Source organism: Phycodurus eques, chromosome 3, assembly GCF_024500275.1.
Source record: "Phycodurus eques isolate BA_2022a chromosome 3, UOR_Pequ_1.1, whole genome shotgun sequence".
Lineage (NCBI taxonomy): Eukaryota > Metazoa > Chordata > Actinopteri > Syngnathiformes > Syngnathidae > Phycodurus > Phycodurus eques.
The window spans coordinates 21955308-21969367 of NC_084527.1; the positions used below are offsets into that span (position 1 = coordinate 21955308).

At 45.0% G+C, this 14060-nt stretch overlaps 1 protein-coding gene and 28 non-coding genes across 29 annotated transcripts in view; all 29 read left to right on the top strand.

Annotated features, from left to right (window-relative positions):
* The window catches only part of mmp11a (matrix metallopeptidase 11a), a 93877-nt gene that overhangs the window by 20878 nt on the left and 58939 nt on the right, over positions 1-14060 (top strand). The gene's annotated exons all lie outside the window — the stretch shown is intronic.
* trnaa-ugc (transfer RNA alanine (anticodon UGC)) lies at positions 502-574 on the top strand. The gene has a single exon. It is a non-coding gene; the product is annotated as a tRNA-Ala (tRNA).
* Positions 668-740, top strand: trnaa-agc (transfer RNA alanine (anticodon AGC)). The gene has a single exon. It is a non-coding gene; the product is annotated as a tRNA-Ala (tRNA).
* Positions 830-902, top strand: trnaa-agc (transfer RNA alanine (anticodon AGC)). Its single transcript has one exon. It is a non-coding gene; the product is annotated as a tRNA-Ala (tRNA).
* trnaa-agc (transfer RNA alanine (anticodon AGC)) lies at positions 1328-1400 on the top strand. Its single transcript has one exon. It is a non-coding gene; the product is annotated as a tRNA-Ala (tRNA).
* On the top strand, positions 2469-2541 carry trnaa-agc (transfer RNA alanine (anticodon AGC)). The gene has a single exon. It is a non-coding gene; the product is annotated as a tRNA-Ala (tRNA).
* On the top strand, positions 2631-2703 carry trnaa-agc (transfer RNA alanine (anticodon AGC)). The gene has a single exon. It is a non-coding gene; the product is annotated as a tRNA-Ala (tRNA).
* Positions 2798-2870, top strand: trnaa-agc (transfer RNA alanine (anticodon AGC)). Its single transcript has one exon. It is a non-coding gene; the product is annotated as a tRNA-Ala (tRNA).
* Positions 4108-4180, top strand: trnaa-ugc (transfer RNA alanine (anticodon UGC)). Its single transcript has one exon. It is a non-coding gene; the product is annotated as a tRNA-Ala (tRNA).
* Positions 4426-4498, top strand: trnaa-ugc (transfer RNA alanine (anticodon UGC)). Its single transcript has one exon. It is a non-coding gene; the product is annotated as a tRNA-Ala (tRNA).
* On the top strand, positions 4592-4664 carry trnaa-agc (transfer RNA alanine (anticodon AGC)). Its single transcript has one exon. It is a non-coding gene; the product is annotated as a tRNA-Ala (tRNA).
* Positions 4925-4997, top strand: trnaa-agc (transfer RNA alanine (anticodon AGC)). The gene has a single exon. It is a non-coding gene; the product is annotated as a tRNA-Ala (tRNA).
* trnaa-agc (transfer RNA alanine (anticodon AGC)) lies at positions 5404-5476 on the top strand. The gene has a single exon. It is a non-coding gene; the product is annotated as a tRNA-Ala (tRNA).
* On the top strand, positions 5901-5973 carry trnaa-agc (transfer RNA alanine (anticodon AGC)). The gene has a single exon. It is a non-coding gene; the product is annotated as a tRNA-Ala (tRNA).
* trnaa-cgc (transfer RNA alanine (anticodon CGC)) lies at positions 6391-6463 on the top strand. Its single transcript has one exon. It is a non-coding gene; the product is annotated as a tRNA-Ala (tRNA).
* trnaa-agc (transfer RNA alanine (anticodon AGC)) lies at positions 6553-6625 on the top strand. Its single transcript has one exon. It is a non-coding gene; the product is annotated as a tRNA-Ala (tRNA).
* Positions 7553-7625, top strand: trnaa-cgc (transfer RNA alanine (anticodon CGC)). The gene has a single exon. It is a non-coding gene; the product is annotated as a tRNA-Ala (tRNA).
* Positions 7885-7957, top strand: trnaa-agc (transfer RNA alanine (anticodon AGC)). Its single transcript has one exon. It is a non-coding gene; the product is annotated as a tRNA-Ala (tRNA).
* On the top strand, positions 9033-9105 carry trnaa-agc (transfer RNA alanine (anticodon AGC)). Its single transcript has one exon. It is a non-coding gene; the product is annotated as a tRNA-Ala (tRNA).
* On the top strand, positions 9198-9270 carry trnaa-agc (transfer RNA alanine (anticodon AGC)). The gene has a single exon. It is a non-coding gene; the product is annotated as a tRNA-Ala (tRNA).
* Positions 9526-9598, top strand: trnaa-ugc (transfer RNA alanine (anticodon UGC)). Its single transcript has one exon. It is a non-coding gene; the product is annotated as a tRNA-Ala (tRNA).
* trnaa-ugc (transfer RNA alanine (anticodon UGC)) lies at positions 10182-10254 on the top strand. Its single transcript has one exon. It is a non-coding gene; the product is annotated as a tRNA-Ala (tRNA).
* On the top strand, positions 11004-11076 carry trnaa-ugc (transfer RNA alanine (anticodon UGC)). The gene has a single exon. It is a non-coding gene; the product is annotated as a tRNA-Ala (tRNA).
* On the top strand, positions 11162-11234 carry trnaa-ugc (transfer RNA alanine (anticodon UGC)). The gene has a single exon. It is a non-coding gene; the product is annotated as a tRNA-Ala (tRNA).
* On the top strand, positions 12485-12557 carry trnaa-cgc (transfer RNA alanine (anticodon CGC)). Its single transcript has one exon. It is a non-coding gene; the product is annotated as a tRNA-Ala (tRNA).
* On the top strand, positions 12651-12723 carry trnaa-agc (transfer RNA alanine (anticodon AGC)). The gene has a single exon. It is a non-coding gene; the product is annotated as a tRNA-Ala (tRNA).
* trnaa-ugc (transfer RNA alanine (anticodon UGC)) lies at positions 12809-12881 on the top strand. Its single transcript has one exon. It is a non-coding gene; the product is annotated as a tRNA-Ala (tRNA).
* trnaa-agc (transfer RNA alanine (anticodon AGC)) lies at positions 13141-13213 on the top strand. Its single transcript has one exon. It is a non-coding gene; the product is annotated as a tRNA-Ala (tRNA).
* trnaa-cgc (transfer RNA alanine (anticodon CGC)) lies at positions 13967-14039 on the top strand. Its single transcript has one exon. It is a non-coding gene; the product is annotated as a tRNA-Ala (tRNA).

A 14060-nucleotide genomic window follows, 5' to 3' on the forward strand; every position in this document is an offset into this window, starting at 1 on the left:
TTGTTGGCTATAAAACGGGGGAATTAGCTCAAGTGGTAGAGCGCTCGCTTAGCATGTAAGAGGTAGCGGGATCGATGCCCACATTCTCCACCTGACTGTAGATAGTCTGCTTGTCGTTTTCCCGCATGGTTGAGTAGTTGATTGGATGTTTTTGTTGTTGTTAGGTTGACTGGTTGCAAAATGGGGGAATTAGCTCAAGTGGTAGATCGCTCGCTTCGCATGGGAGAGGTAGCGGGATCGATGCCTGCATTCTCCAATTGACTTTAGATCGTCTGCTTGTCGTTTTCCCACTTGGTTGAGGAGTTGATTGGTTGTTTTTGTTGTTGTTTGCTTGTAATATGGGGGAATTAGCTCAAGTGGTAGAGCGCTCGCTTTGCATGTGAGAGGTAGCGGGATCGATGTCCGCATTCTCCACTCTATAATAGGTTGTCTACCTGTTGTTTTTTTAGGGCGTTCTGGTTGGTTGATTGGTTGTTTTTGTTGTTGTTTGCTTGTAAAATGGGGGAATTAGCTCAGGTGGTAGAGTGCTCGCTTTGCATGTGAGAGGTAGCGGGATCGATGCCCGCATTCTCCAATTGACTTTAGATAGTCTGCTTGTCATTTTCCCGCTTGGTTGAGTAGTTGATTGGATGTTTTTGTTGTTGTTTGATTGGTTGGTTCTAAAACGGGGGAATTAGCTCAAGTGGTAGAGCGCTCGCTTAGCATGTGAGAGGTAGCGGGATCGATGCCCGCATTCTCCAACTGACTTTAGATAGTCTGCTTGTCGTTTTCCCGCTTGTTTGAGGAGTTGATTGATTGTCTTTGTTGTTGTTTGATTGGTTGTAAAATGGGGGAATTAGCTCAAGTGGTAGAGCGCTCGCTTAGCATGTGAGAGGTAGCGGGATCGATGCCCGCATTCTCCAATTGACTTTAGATAGTCTCCTTGTCATTTTCCCGCTTGGTTGAGTAGTTGATTGGATGTTTTTGTTGTTGTTTGATTGGTTGGTTATAAAATTGGGGAATTAGCTCAAGTGGTAGAGCACTCGCTTAGCATGTGAGAGGTAGCGGGATCGATGCCTGCATTCTCCAACTGACTTTAGATAGTCTTCTTGTCGTTTCCTGCATGGTTGAGTAGTTGATTGGCTGTTTTTGTTGTTTTTTGATTGAAACATTGTAAAATGGGGGAATTAGCTCAAGTGGTAGAGCGCTCGCTTTGCATGTGAGAGGTAGCTGGATCGATGCCCGCATTCTCCGCTTGATTTTAGGTTGTCTGCCTGTTGCTGTTTTGGGCGTTCTGCTTGGTTGATTGGTTGTTTTTGTTGTTGTTTGATTGGTTGGTTATAAAACGGGGGAATTAGCTCAAGTGGTAGAGCGCTCGCTTAGCATGTGAGAGGTAGCGGGATCGATGCCCGCATTCTCCAATTGACTTTAGATAGTCTGCTTGTCGTTTTCCCGCTTGGTTGAGTAGTTGATTTAATGTTTTTGTTGTTATTTGGTTGACTGGTTACAAAACGGGGGAATTAGCTCAAGTGGTAGAGTGCTCGCTTAGCATGTGAGAGGTCGTGGGATTGATGCCCGCATTCTCCAATTGACTTTAGATCGTCTGCTTGTCGTTTTCCCACTTGGTTGAGGAGTTGATTGGTTGTTTTTGTTGTTGTTTGCTTGTTGAATGGGGGAATTAGCTCAAGTGGTAGAGCGCTTGCTTTGCATGTGAGAGGTAGTGGGATCGATGCCCGCATTCTCCACTTGATTTTAGGTTGTCTGCCTGTTGCTGTTTTGGGCGTTCTGCTTGGTTGATTGGATGTTTTTGTTGTTGTTTGATTTGTTGGCTATAAAACGGGGGAATTAGCTCAAGTGGTAGAGCGCTCGCTTAGCATGTGAGAGGTAGCGGGATCGATGCCCACATTCTCCACCTGACTGTAGATAGTCTGCTTGTCGTTTTCCCGCATGGTTGAGTAGTTGATTGGATGTTTTTGTTGTTGTTAGATTGACTGGTTGCAAAATGGGGGAATTAGCTCAAGTGGTAGATCGCTCGCTTCGCATGGGAGAGGTAGCGGGATCGATGCCTGCATTCTCCAATTGACTTTAGATCGTCTGCTTGTCGTTTTCCCACTTGGTTGAGGAGTTGATTGGTTGTTTTTGTTGTTGTTTGCTTGTAATATGGGGGAATTAGCTCAAGTGGTAGAGCGCTCGCTTTGCATGTGAGAGGTAGCGGGATCGATGTCCGCGTTCTCCACTCTATAATAGGTTGTCTACCTGTTGTTTTTTTAGGGCGTTCTGGTTGGTTGATTGGTTGTTTTTGTTGTTGTTTGCTTGTAAAATGGGGGAATTAGCTCAGGTGGTAGCGTGCTCGCTTTGCATGTGAGAGGTAGCGGGATCGATGCCCGCATTCTCCAATTGACTTTAGATAGTCTGCTTGTCATTTTCCCGCTTGGTTGAGTAGTTGATTGGATGTTTTTGTTGTTGTTTGATTGGTTGGTTCTAAAACGGGGGAATTAGCTCAAGTGGTAGAGCGCTCGCTTAGCATGTGAGAGGTAGCGGGATCGATGCCCGCATTCTCCAACTGACTTTAGATAGTCTGCTTGTCGTTTTCCCGCTTGTTTGAGGAGTTGATTGATTGTCTTTGTTGTTGTTTGATTGGTTGTAAAATGGGGGAATTAGCTCAAGTGGTAGAGCGCTCGCTTAGCATGTGAGAGGTAGCGGGATCGATACCCGCATTCTCCACTTGATTTTAGGTTGTCTACCTGTTGCTGTTTTAGGCGTTCTGCTTGGTTGATTGGCTGTTTTTGTTGTTGTTTGATTTGTTGGCTATAAAACGGGGGAATTAGCTCAAGTGGTAGAGCGCTCGCTTAGCATGTGAGAGGTAGCGGGATCGATGCCCGCATTCTCCAACTGACTTTAGATAGTATGCTTGTCATTTTCCAGCTTGGTTGAGTAGTTGATTTTTTGTTTTTGTTGTTATTTGATTGACTGGTTACAAAACGGGGGAATTAGCTCAAGTGGTAGAGTGCTCGCTTAGCATGTGAGAGGTAGCGGCATCGATGCCCGCATTCTCCACCTGACTTTAGATAGTCTGCTTGTCATTTTCCCGCTTGGTTGAGTAGTTGATTGGATGTTTTTGTTGTTTTTTGATTGATTGCCTGTAAAATGGGGAATTAGCTCAAGTGGGAGAGTGCTCGCTTAGCATGTGAGAGGTAGCGGGATCGATGCGCATATTCTCCATCTGACTTTAGATAGTCTTCTTGTCGTTTCCTGCATGGTTGAGTAGTTGATTGGTTGTTTTTGTTATTGTTTGATTGTTTGCAAAACGAGGGAATTAGCTCAGGTGGTAGAGCGCTCCCTTAGCATGTGAGAGGTAGCGGGATCGATGCCCGCATTCTCCACTTGATTTTAGGTTGTCTGCCTGTCGTTTTTTTGGGCGTTCTGCTTGGTTGATTGGTTGTTTTTGTTGTTGTTTGATTGGCTGGTTATAAAACGGGGGAATTAGCTCAAGTGGTAGAGTGCTCGCTTAGCATGTGAGAGGTAGCGGGATCGATGCCCGCATTCTCCACCTGACTTTAGATAGTCTGCTTGTTGTTTTCCCGCTTGGTTGTGTAGTTGATTTGTTGTTGTTTTTTTTTTTTGATTGATCGATTGGAAAATGGGGGAATTAGCTCAAGTGGTAGAGCGCTCGCTTCGCATGTGGGCGGTAGCGGGATCGATGCCTGCATTCTCAACCTGACTTTAGATAGTCTGCTTGTCGTTTACCCGCTTGGTTGAGTAGTTGATTTGTTGTTTTTGTTGTTATTTGATTGACTGTTTGCAAAACGGGGGAATTAGCTCAAGTGGTAGAGCGCTCCCTTAGCATGTGAGAAGTAGTGGGATCGATGCCCGCATTCCCCACTTGATTATAGGTTGTCTACCTGTTGTTTTTTAGGGCGTTCTGGTTGGTTGATTGGTTGTTTTTTTTTTTGTTTGCTTGTAAAATGGGGGAATTAGCTCAGGTGGTAGAGCGCTCGCTTTGCATGTGAGAGGTAGCGGGATCGATGTCCGCATTCTCCACTCTATAATAGGTTGTCTACCTGTTGTTTTTTTAGGGCGTTCTGGTTGGTTGATTGGTTGTTTTTGTTGTTGTTTGCTTGTAAAATGGGGGAATTAGCTCAGGTGGTAGAGTGCTCGCTTTGCATGTGAGAGGTAGCGGGATCGATGCCCGCATTCTCCAATTGACTTTAGATAGTCTGCTTGTCATTTTCCCGCTTGGTTGAGGAGTTGATTGGTTGTTTTTGTTGTTGTTTGCTTGTAATATGGGGGAATTAGCTCAAGTGGTAGAGCGCTCGCTTTGCATGTGAGAGGTAGCGGGATCGATGTCCGCATTCTCCACTCTATAATAGGTTGTCTACCTGTTGTTTTTTTAGGGCGTTCTGGTTGGTTGATTGGTTGTTTTTGTTGTTGTTTGCTTGTAAAATGGGGGAATTAGCTCAGGTGGTAGAGTGCTCGCTTTGCATGTGAGAGGTAGCGGGATCGATGCCCGCATTCTCCAATTGACTTTAGATAGTCTGCTTGTCATTTTCCCGCTTGGTTGAGTAGTTGATTGGATGTTTTTGTTGTTGTTTGATTGGTTGGTTCTAAAACGGGGGAATTAGCTCAAGTGGTAGAGCGCTCGCTTAGCATGTGAGAGGTAGCGGGATCGATGCCCGCATTCTCCACTTCATTTTAGGTTGTCTACCTGTTGGTGTTTTAGGCGTTCTGCTTGGTTGATTGGTTGTTTTTGTTGTTGTTTGATTGGTTGGCTCTAAAACGGGGGAATTAGCTCAAGTGGTAGAGCGCTCGCTTAGCATGTGAGAGGTAGCGGGATCGATGCCCGCATTCTCTAACTGACTTTAGATAGTCTCCTTGTCATTTTCCCGCTTGGTTGAGTAGTTGATTGGTTGTTTTTGTTGTTGTTTGATTGGTTGGTTCTAAAACGGGGGAATTAGCTCAAGTGGTAGAGCGCTCGCTTAGCATGTGAGAGGTAGCGGGATCGATGCCCGCATTCTCCAACTGACTTTAGATAGTCTGCTTGTCGTTTTCCCGCTTGTTTGAGGAGTTGATTGGTTGTTTTTGTTGGTGTTTGTTTGTAAAATGGGGGAATTAGCTCAGGTGGTAGAGCGCTCGCTTTGCATGTGAGAGGTAGCGGGATTGATTCCCGCGTTCTCCACTTGATTTTAGGTTGTCTGCCTGTCGGTTTTTTTTAGCGTTCTGCTTGGTTGATTGGTTGTTTTTGTTGTTGTTAGATTGTTTATAAAATGGGGGAATTAGCTCAAGTGGGAGAGCGCTCGCTTTGCATGTGAGAGGTAGTGGGATCGATGCCCGCATTCTCCATCTGACTTTAGATAGTCTGGTTGTCGTTTTCCCGCTTGGTTGAGTAGTTGATTTGTTGTTATTTGATTGAGTGGTTGCAAAATGGGGGAATTAGCTCAAGTGGTAGAGCGCTCGCTTAGCATGTGAGAGGTAGCGGGATCGATCCCCGCATTCTCCAATTGATTTTAGGTTGTCTGCCTGTCGTTTTTTTTTAGCGTTCTGCTTGGTTGATTGGTTGTGTTTGTTGTTGTTCGATTGCTTATAAAATGGGGGAATTAGCTCAAGTGGTAAAGCGCTCGCTTAGCATGTGAGAGGTAGCGGGATCGATGCCCGCATTCTCCACTTCATTTTAGGTTGTCTACCTGTTGCTGTTTTAGGCGTTCTGCTTGGTTGATTGGCTGTTTTTGTTGTTGTTTGATTGGTTGGTTCTAAAACGGGGGAATTTGCTCAAGTGGTAGAGTGCTCGCTTAGCATGTGAGAGGTAGCGGGATCGATGCCCGCATTCTCTAACTGACTTTAGATAGTCTCCTTGTCATTTTCCCGCTTGGTTGAGTAGTTGATTGGCTGTTTTTGTTGTTGTTTGATTGGTTGGTTCTAAAACGGGGGAATTAGCTCAAGTGGTAGAGCGCTCGCTTAGCATGTGAGAGGTAGCGGGATCGATGCCCGCATTCTCCAACTGACTTTAGATAGTCTGCTTGTCGTTTTCCCGCTTGTTTGAGGAGTTGATTGGTTGTTTTTGTTGGTGTTTGTTTGTAAAATGGGGGAATTAGCTCAGGTGGTAGAGCGCTCGCTTTGCATGTGAGAGGTAGCGGGATTGATTCCCGCGTTCTCCACTTAATTTTAGGTTGTCTGCCTGTCGGTTTTTTTTAGCGTTCTGCTTGGTTGATTGGTTGTTTTTGTTGTTGTTAGATTGTTTATGAAATGGGGGAATTAGCTCAAGTGGTAGAGCACTCGCTTTGCATGTGAGAGGTAGCGGGATCGATGCCCGCATTCTCCATCTGACTTTAGATAGTCTGCTTGTTGCTGTTTTGGGCGTTCTTTTTGGTTGATTGGTTGTTTTTGTTGTTTTTTTGATTGGTTGATTGGAAAATGGGGGAATTAGCTCAAGTGGTAGAGCGCTCGCTTCGCATGTGAGAGGTAGCGGGATCGATGCCCGCATTCTCCACCTGACTTTAGATAGTCTGCTTGTCGTTTTCCCGCTTGGTTGAGTAGTTGGTTGGCTGTTTTTGTTGTTGTTAGATTGCTTCTAAAATGGGGGAATTGGCTCAAGTGGTAGAGCGCTCGCTTAGCATGTGAGAGGTAGCGGGATCGATGCCCGCATTCTCCACTTAATTTTAGGTTGTCTGCCTGTCGCTGCTTTGGGCGTTCTACTTGGTTGATTGGTTGTTTTTGTTGTTGTTTGATTGGTTGTAAAATGGGGGAATTAGCTCAGGTGGTAGAGCGCTCGCTTTGCATGTGAGAGGTAGCGGGGTTGATGCCCGCGTTCTCCACTTAATTTTAGGTTGTCTGCCTGTCGCTGCTTTGGGCGTTCTGCTTGGTTGATTGGTTCTTTTTGTTGTTGTTTGATTGGTTGGTTATAAAACGGAGGAATTAGCTCAAGTGGTAGAGCGCTCGCTTGGCATGTGACAGGTAGCGGAATCGATGCCCGCATTCTCCACCTGACTTGAGATGGTCTGTTTGTTGATTTCCCGCTTGGTTGAGTAGTTGATTGAATGTTTTTGTTGTTATTTGGTTGACTGGTTGCAAAACGGGGGAATTAGCTCAAGTGGTAGAGCGCTCGCTTAGCATGTGAGACGTAGCGGGATCGATGCCCGCATTCTCCACCTGACTCGAGATGGTCTGCTTGTTGATTTCCCGCTTGGTTGAGTAGTTGATTGAATGTTTTTGTTATTTTTTGATTGATTGATTGTAAAATGGGGGAATTACCTCAATTGGTAGAGCGCTCGCTTAGCATGTGAGAGGTAGCGGGATCGATGCCCGCATTCTCCACTTGATTTTAGGTTGTCTGCCTGTCGTTTTTTTGGGCTTTCTGCTTGGTTGATTGGTTGTTTTTGTTGTTGTTTGATTGGTTGGTTATAAAACATGGGAATTAGCTCAAGTGGTTGAGCGCTCGCTTAGCATGTGAGAGGTAGCTGGATCGATGCCCGCATTCTCCACCTGACTTTAGATAGTCTGCTTGTTGTTTTCCCGCTTGGTTGTGTAGTTTATTTGTTGTTTTTGTTGTTTTTTTGATTGATTGATTGATTGGTAAATGGGGGAATTAGCTCAAGTGGTAGAGCGCTCGCTTCGCATGTGAGAGGTAGCGGGATCGATGCCCGCATTCTCCAATTGACTTTAGATAGTCTCCTTGTCATTTTCCCGCTTGGTTGAGTAGTTGATTGGATGTTTTTGTTGTTGTTTAATTGGTTGGTTATAAAACATGGGAATTAGCTCAAGTGGTTGAGCGCTCGCTTAGCATGTGAGAGGTAGCGGGATCGATGCCTGCATTCTCCAACTGACTTTAGATAGTCTGCTTGTCGTTTTCCAGCTTGGTTGAGTAGTTGATTTTTTGTTTTTGTTGTTATTTGATTGACCTGTTGCAAAACGGGGGAATTAGCTCAAGTGGTAGAGCGCTCGCTTAGCATGTGAGAGGTAGCGGGATCGATGCCCGCATTCTCCAATTGACTTTAGATCGTCTGCTTGTTGTTTTCCCACTTGGTTGTGTAGTTTATTTGTTGTTTTTGTTGTTGTTTGCTTGTAAAACGGGGGAATTAGCTCAAGTGGGAGAGCGCTCGCTTTGCATGTGAGAGGTAGTGGGATCGATGCCCGCATTCTCCACTTGATTTTAGGTTGTCTGCCTGTCGTTTTTTTGGGCGTTCTGCTTGGTTGATTGGTTGTTTTTGTTGTTGTTTGATTGGTTGGTTATAAAACGGGGGAATTAGCTCAAGTGGTTGAGCGCTCGCTTAGCATGTGAGAGGTAGCTGGATCGATGCCCGCATTCTCCACCTGACTTTAGATAGTCTGCTTGTTGTTTTCCCGCTTGGTTGTGTAGTTTATTTGTTGTTTTTGTTGTTTTTTTGATTGACTAATTGGTAAATGAGGGAATTAGCTCAAGTGGTAGAGCGCTCGCTTCGCATGTGAGAGGTAGCGGGATCGATGCCCGCATTCTCCAATTGACTTTAGATAGTCTCCTTGTCATTTTCCCGCTTGGTTGAGTAGTTGATTGGATGTTTTTGTTGTTGTTTGATTGGTTGGTTATAAAATTGGGGAATTAGCTCAAGTGGTAGAGCACTCGCTTAGCATGTGAGAGGTAGCGGGATCGATGCCCGCATTCTCCAATTGACTTTAGATCGTCTGCTTGTTGTTTTCCCACTTGGTTGAGGAGTTGATTGGCTGTTTTTGTTGTTGTTTGCTTGTAAAACGGGGGAATTAGCTCCAGTGGTAGAGCGCTCGCTTTGCATGTGAGAGGTAGCGGGATCGATGCCCGCATTCTCCATCTGACTTTAGATAGTCTTCTTGTCGTTTCCTGCATGGTTGAGTAGTTGATTGGATGTTTTTGTTGTTTTTTGATTGAAACATTGTAAAATGGGGGAATTAGCTCAAGTGGTAGAGCGCTCTCTTTTTATGTGAGAGGTGGCGGGATCGATGCCCGCATTCTCCACTTGATTTTAGGTTGTCTGCCTGTTGCTGTTTTGGGCGTTCTGCTTGGTTGATTGGTTGTTTTTGTTGTTGTTTGATTGGTTGGTTATAAAACGGGGGAATTAGCTCAAGTGGTAGAGCGCTCGCTTAGCATGTGAGAGGTAGCGGGTTCGATGCCCGCATTCTCCAATTGACTTTAGATAGTATGCTTGTCATTTTCCCGCTTGGTTGAGTAGTTGATTGAATGTTTTTGTTGTTTTTTGATTGGTTGGCTGTAAAATGGGGAATTAGCTCAAGTGGTAGAGCGCTCGCTTAGCATGTGAGAGGTAGCGGGATCGATGCCCGCATTCTCCATCTGACTTTAGATAGTCTGCTTGTCGTTTCCCGCATGGTTGAGTAGTTGATTGGCTGTTTTTGTTATTGTTTGATTGTTTGTAAAACGGTGGAATTAGCTCAGGTGGGAGAGGGCTCGCTTTGCATGTCAGAGGTAGCGGAATCGATCCCCGCATTCTCCTCTCTATAATAGGTGTTCTACCTGTTGTTTTTTTAGGGCGTTCTGCTTGGTTGATTGGCTGTTTTTGTTGTTGTTTGATTGCTTGGCTATAAATGGGGGAATTAGCTCAAGTGGTAGAGCGCTCGCTTTGCATGTGAGAGGTAGTGGGATCGATCCCCGCATTCTCCTCTCTATAATAGGTTGTCTACCTGTGGTTTTTTTAGGGCGTTCTGCTTGGTTGATTGGTTGTTTTTGTTGTTGTTTGATTTGTTGGCTATAAAACGGGGGAATTAGCTCAAGTGGTAGAGCGCTCGCTTAGCATATGAGAGGTAGCGATTTCGATGCCCACATTCTCCACCTGTCTTTAGATAGTCTGCTTGTCGTTTTCCCGCATGGTTGAGTAGTTGATTGGATGTTTTTGTTGTTGTTAGATTGACTGGTTGCGAAACGGGGGAATTAGCTCAAGTGGTAGATCGCTCGCTTCGCATGTGAGAGGTAGCGGGATCGATGCCTGCATTCTCCAATTGACTTTAGATCGTCTGCTTGTCGTTTTCCCACTTGGTTGAGGAGTTGATTGGTTGTTTTTGTTGTTGTTTGCTTGTAATATGGGGGAATTAGCTCAAGTGGTAGAGCGCTTGCTTTGCATGTGAGAGATAGCGGGATCGATGCCCGCATTCTCCACTCTATAATAGGTTGTCTACCTGTTGTTTTTTTAGGGCGTTCTGGTTGGTTGATTGGTTGTTTTTGTTGTTGTTTGATTGGTTGTAAAATGGGGGAATTAGCTCAAGTGGTAGAGCGCTCGCTTTGCATGTGAGAGGTAGCGGGATCGATACCCGCATTCTCCACTTGATTTTAGGTTGTCTGCCTGTTGCTGTTTTGGGCGTTCTGCTTGGTTGATTGGTTGTTTTTGTTGTTGTTTGATTGGTTGGTTATAAAACGGGGGAATTAGCTCAAGTGGTAGAGCGCTCGCTTAGCATGTGAGAGGTAGCGGGATTGATGCCCGCATTCTCCACCTGACTTTAGATAGTCTGCTTGTTGTTTTCCCGCTTGGTTGAGTAGTTGATTTGTTGTTTTTGTTGTTATTTGATTGACTGGTTGCAAAACGGGGGAATTTGCTCAAGTGGTAGAGCGCTCGCTTAGCATGTGAGAGGTAGCGGGATCGATACCCGCATTCTCCACTTGATTTTAGGTTGTCTGCCTGTTGCTGTTTTGGGCGTTCTGCTTGGTTGATTGGTTGTTTTTGTTGTTGTTTGATTGGTTGGTTATAAAACGGGGGAATTAGCTCAAGTGGTAGAGCGCTCGCTTCGCATGTGGGCGGTAGCGGGATCGATACCTGCATTCTCAACCTGACTTTAGATAGTCTGCTTGTCGTTTACCCGCTTCGTTGAGTAGTTGATTTGTTGTTTTTGTTGTTATTTGATTGACTGGTTGCAAAACGGGGGAATTAGCTCAAGTGGTAGAGCGCTCCCTTAGCATGTGAGAAGTAGTGGGATCGATGCCCGCATTCCCCACTTGATTATAGGTTGTTTACCTGTTGTTTTTTAGGGCGTTCTGGTTGGTTGGTTGTTTTTTTTTGTTGTTTGCTTGTAAAACGGGGGAATTAGCTCAGGTGGTAGAGTGCTCGCTTTGCATGTGAGAGGTAGCGGGATCGATGCCCGCATTCTCCAATTGACTTTAGATCGTCTGCTTGTCGTTTTCCCACTTGGTTGAGGAGTTGATTGGTTATTTTTGTTGTTGTTTGCTTGTAAAACGGGGGAATTAGCTCAAGTGGTAGAGCGCTCGCTTTGCATGTGAGAGGAAGCGGGATCGATACCCGCATTCTCCATCTGACTTTAGATAGTCTTCTTGTCGTTTCCTGCATGGTTGAGTAGTTGATTGGATGTTTCTGTTGTTTTTTGATTGAATCATTGTAAAATGGGGGAATTAGATCAAGTGGTAGAGCGCTCGCTTTGCATGTGAGAGGTAGCGGGATCGATACCCGCATTCTCCACTTGATTTTAGGTTGTCTGCCTGTCGCTGCTTTGGGCGTTCTGCTTGGTTGATTGGTTGTTTTTGTTGTTATTTGGTTGACTGGTTACAAAACGGGGGAATTAGCTCAAGTGGTAGAGTGCTCGCTTAGCATGTGAGAGATAGTGGGATCGATACCCGCATTCTCCATCTGACTTTAGATAGTCTGCTTGTCGTTTCCCGCATGGTTGAGTAGTTTATTGGCTGTTTTTGTTATTGTTTGATTGTTTGTAAAACGGTGGAATTAGCTCAGGTGGGAGAGCGCTCGCTTTGCATGTGAGAGGTAGCGGGATTGATTCCCGCGTTCTCCACTTGATTTTAGGTTGTCTGCCTGTCGGTTTTTTTTAGCGTTCTGCTTGGTTGATTGGTTGTTTTTGTTGTATTTAGATTGTTTATAAAATGGGGGAATTAGCTCAAGTGGTAGAGCGCTCGCTTTGCATGTGAGAGGTAGTGGGATCGATGCCCGCATTCTCCACCTGACTTGAGATGGTCTGTTTGTTTATTTCCCGCTTGGTTGAGTAGTTGATTGAATGTTTTTGTTGTTATTTGGTTGACTGGTTGCAAAACGGGGGAATTAGCTCAAGTGGTAGAGCGCTCGCTTAGCATGTGAGACGTAGCGGGATCGATGCCCGCATTCTCCACCTGACTCGAGATGGTCTGCTTGTTGATTTCCCGCTTGGTTGAGTAGTTGATTGAATGTTTTTGTTATTTTTTGATTGATTGATTGTAAAATGGGGGAATTACCTCAATTGGTAGAGCGCTCGCTTAGCATGTGAGAGGTAGCGGGATCGATGCCCGCATTCTCCACTTGATTTTAGGTTGTCTGCCTGTCGTTTTTTTGGGCGTTCTGCTTGGTTGATTGGTTGTTTTTGTTGTTGTTTGATTGGTTGGTTATAAAACATGGGAATTAGCTCAAGTGGTTGAGCGCTCGCTTAGCATGTGAGAGGTAGCTGGATCGATGCCCGCATTCTCCACCTGACTTTAGATAGTCTGCTTGTTGTTTTCCCGCTTGGTTGTGTAGTTTATTTGTTGTTTTTGTTGTTTTTTTGATTGATTGATTGGTAAATGGGGGAATTAGCTCAAGTGGTAGAGCGCTCGCTTCGCATGTGAGAGGTAGCGGGATCGATGCCCGCATTCTCCAATTGACTTTAGATAGTCTCCTTGTCATTTTCCCGCTTGGTTGAGTAGTTGATTTTTTGTTTTTGTTGTTATTTGATTGACCTGTTGCAAAACGGGGGAATTAGCTCAAGTGGTAGAGCGCTCGCTTAGCATGTGAGAGGTAGCGGGATCGATGCCCGCATTCTCCAATTGACTTTAGATCGTCTGCTTGTTGTTTTCCCACTTGGTTGTGTAGTTTATTTGTTGTTTTTGTTGTTGTTTGCTTGTAAAACGGGGGAATTAGCTCAAGTGGTAGAGCGCTCGCTTTGCATGTGAGAGGTAGCGGGATCGATACCCGCATTCTCCATCTGACTTTAGATAGTCTTCTTGTCGTTTCCTGCATGGTTGAGTAGTTGATTGGATGTTTTTGTTGTTTTTTGATGGAAACATTGTAAAATGGGGGAATTAGCTCAAGTGGTAGAGCGCTCGCTTTGCATGTGAGAGGTAGCGGGATCGATGCCCGCGTTCTCCACTTGATTTTAGGTTGTCTGCCTGTTGCTGTTTTGGGCGTTCTGCTTGGTTGATTGGTTGTTTTTGTTGTTGTTTGATTGGTTGGTTATAAAAGGGGGGAATTAGCTCAAGTGGTAGAGCGCTCGCCTAGCATGTGAGAGGTAGCGGGATCGATGCCCGCATTCTCCAATTGACTTTAGATAGTCTGCTTGTCGTTTTCCCGCTTGGTTGAGTAGTTGATTGAATGTTTTTGTTGTTATTTGGTTGACTGGTTGCAAAACGGGGGAATTAGCTCAGGTGGTACAGCGCTCGCTTAGCATGTGAGAGGTAGCGGGATCGATGCCCGCATTCTCCAATTGACTTTAGATAGTATGCTTGTCATTTTCCCGCTTGGTTGAGTAGTTGATTGAATGTTTTTGTTGTTTTTTTATTGATTGGCTGTAAAATGGGGAATTAGCTCAAGTGGGAGAGCGCTCGCTTTGCATGTGAGAGGTAGTGGGATCGATGCCCGCATTCTCCATCTGACTTTAGATAGTCTGCTTGTCTTTTCCCGCATGGTTGAGTAGTTGATTGGCTGTTTTTGTTATTGTTTGATTGCTTGTAAAACGGTGGAATTAGCTCAGGTGGGAGAGCGCTCGCTTACCATGTGAGAGGTAGCGGGATCGATGCCCGCATTCTCCACTTGATTTTAGGTTGTCTGCCTGTCGTTTTTTTGGGCGTTCTGCTTGGTTGATTGGTTGTTTTTGTTGTTGTTTGATTGGTTGGTTATAAAACGGGGGAATTAGCTCAAGTGGTTGAGCGCTCGCTTAGCATGTGAGAGGTAGCTGGATCGATGCCCGCATTCTCCACCTGACTTTAGATAGTCTGTTTGTTGTTTTCCCGCTTGGTTGTGTAGTTTATTTGTTGTTTTTGTTGTTTTTTTGATTGCCTAATTGGTAAATGGGGGAATTAGCTCAAGTGGTAGAGCGCTCGCTTCGCATGTGAGAGGTAGCGGGATCGATGCCCGCATTCTCCAATTGACTTTAGATAGTCTCCT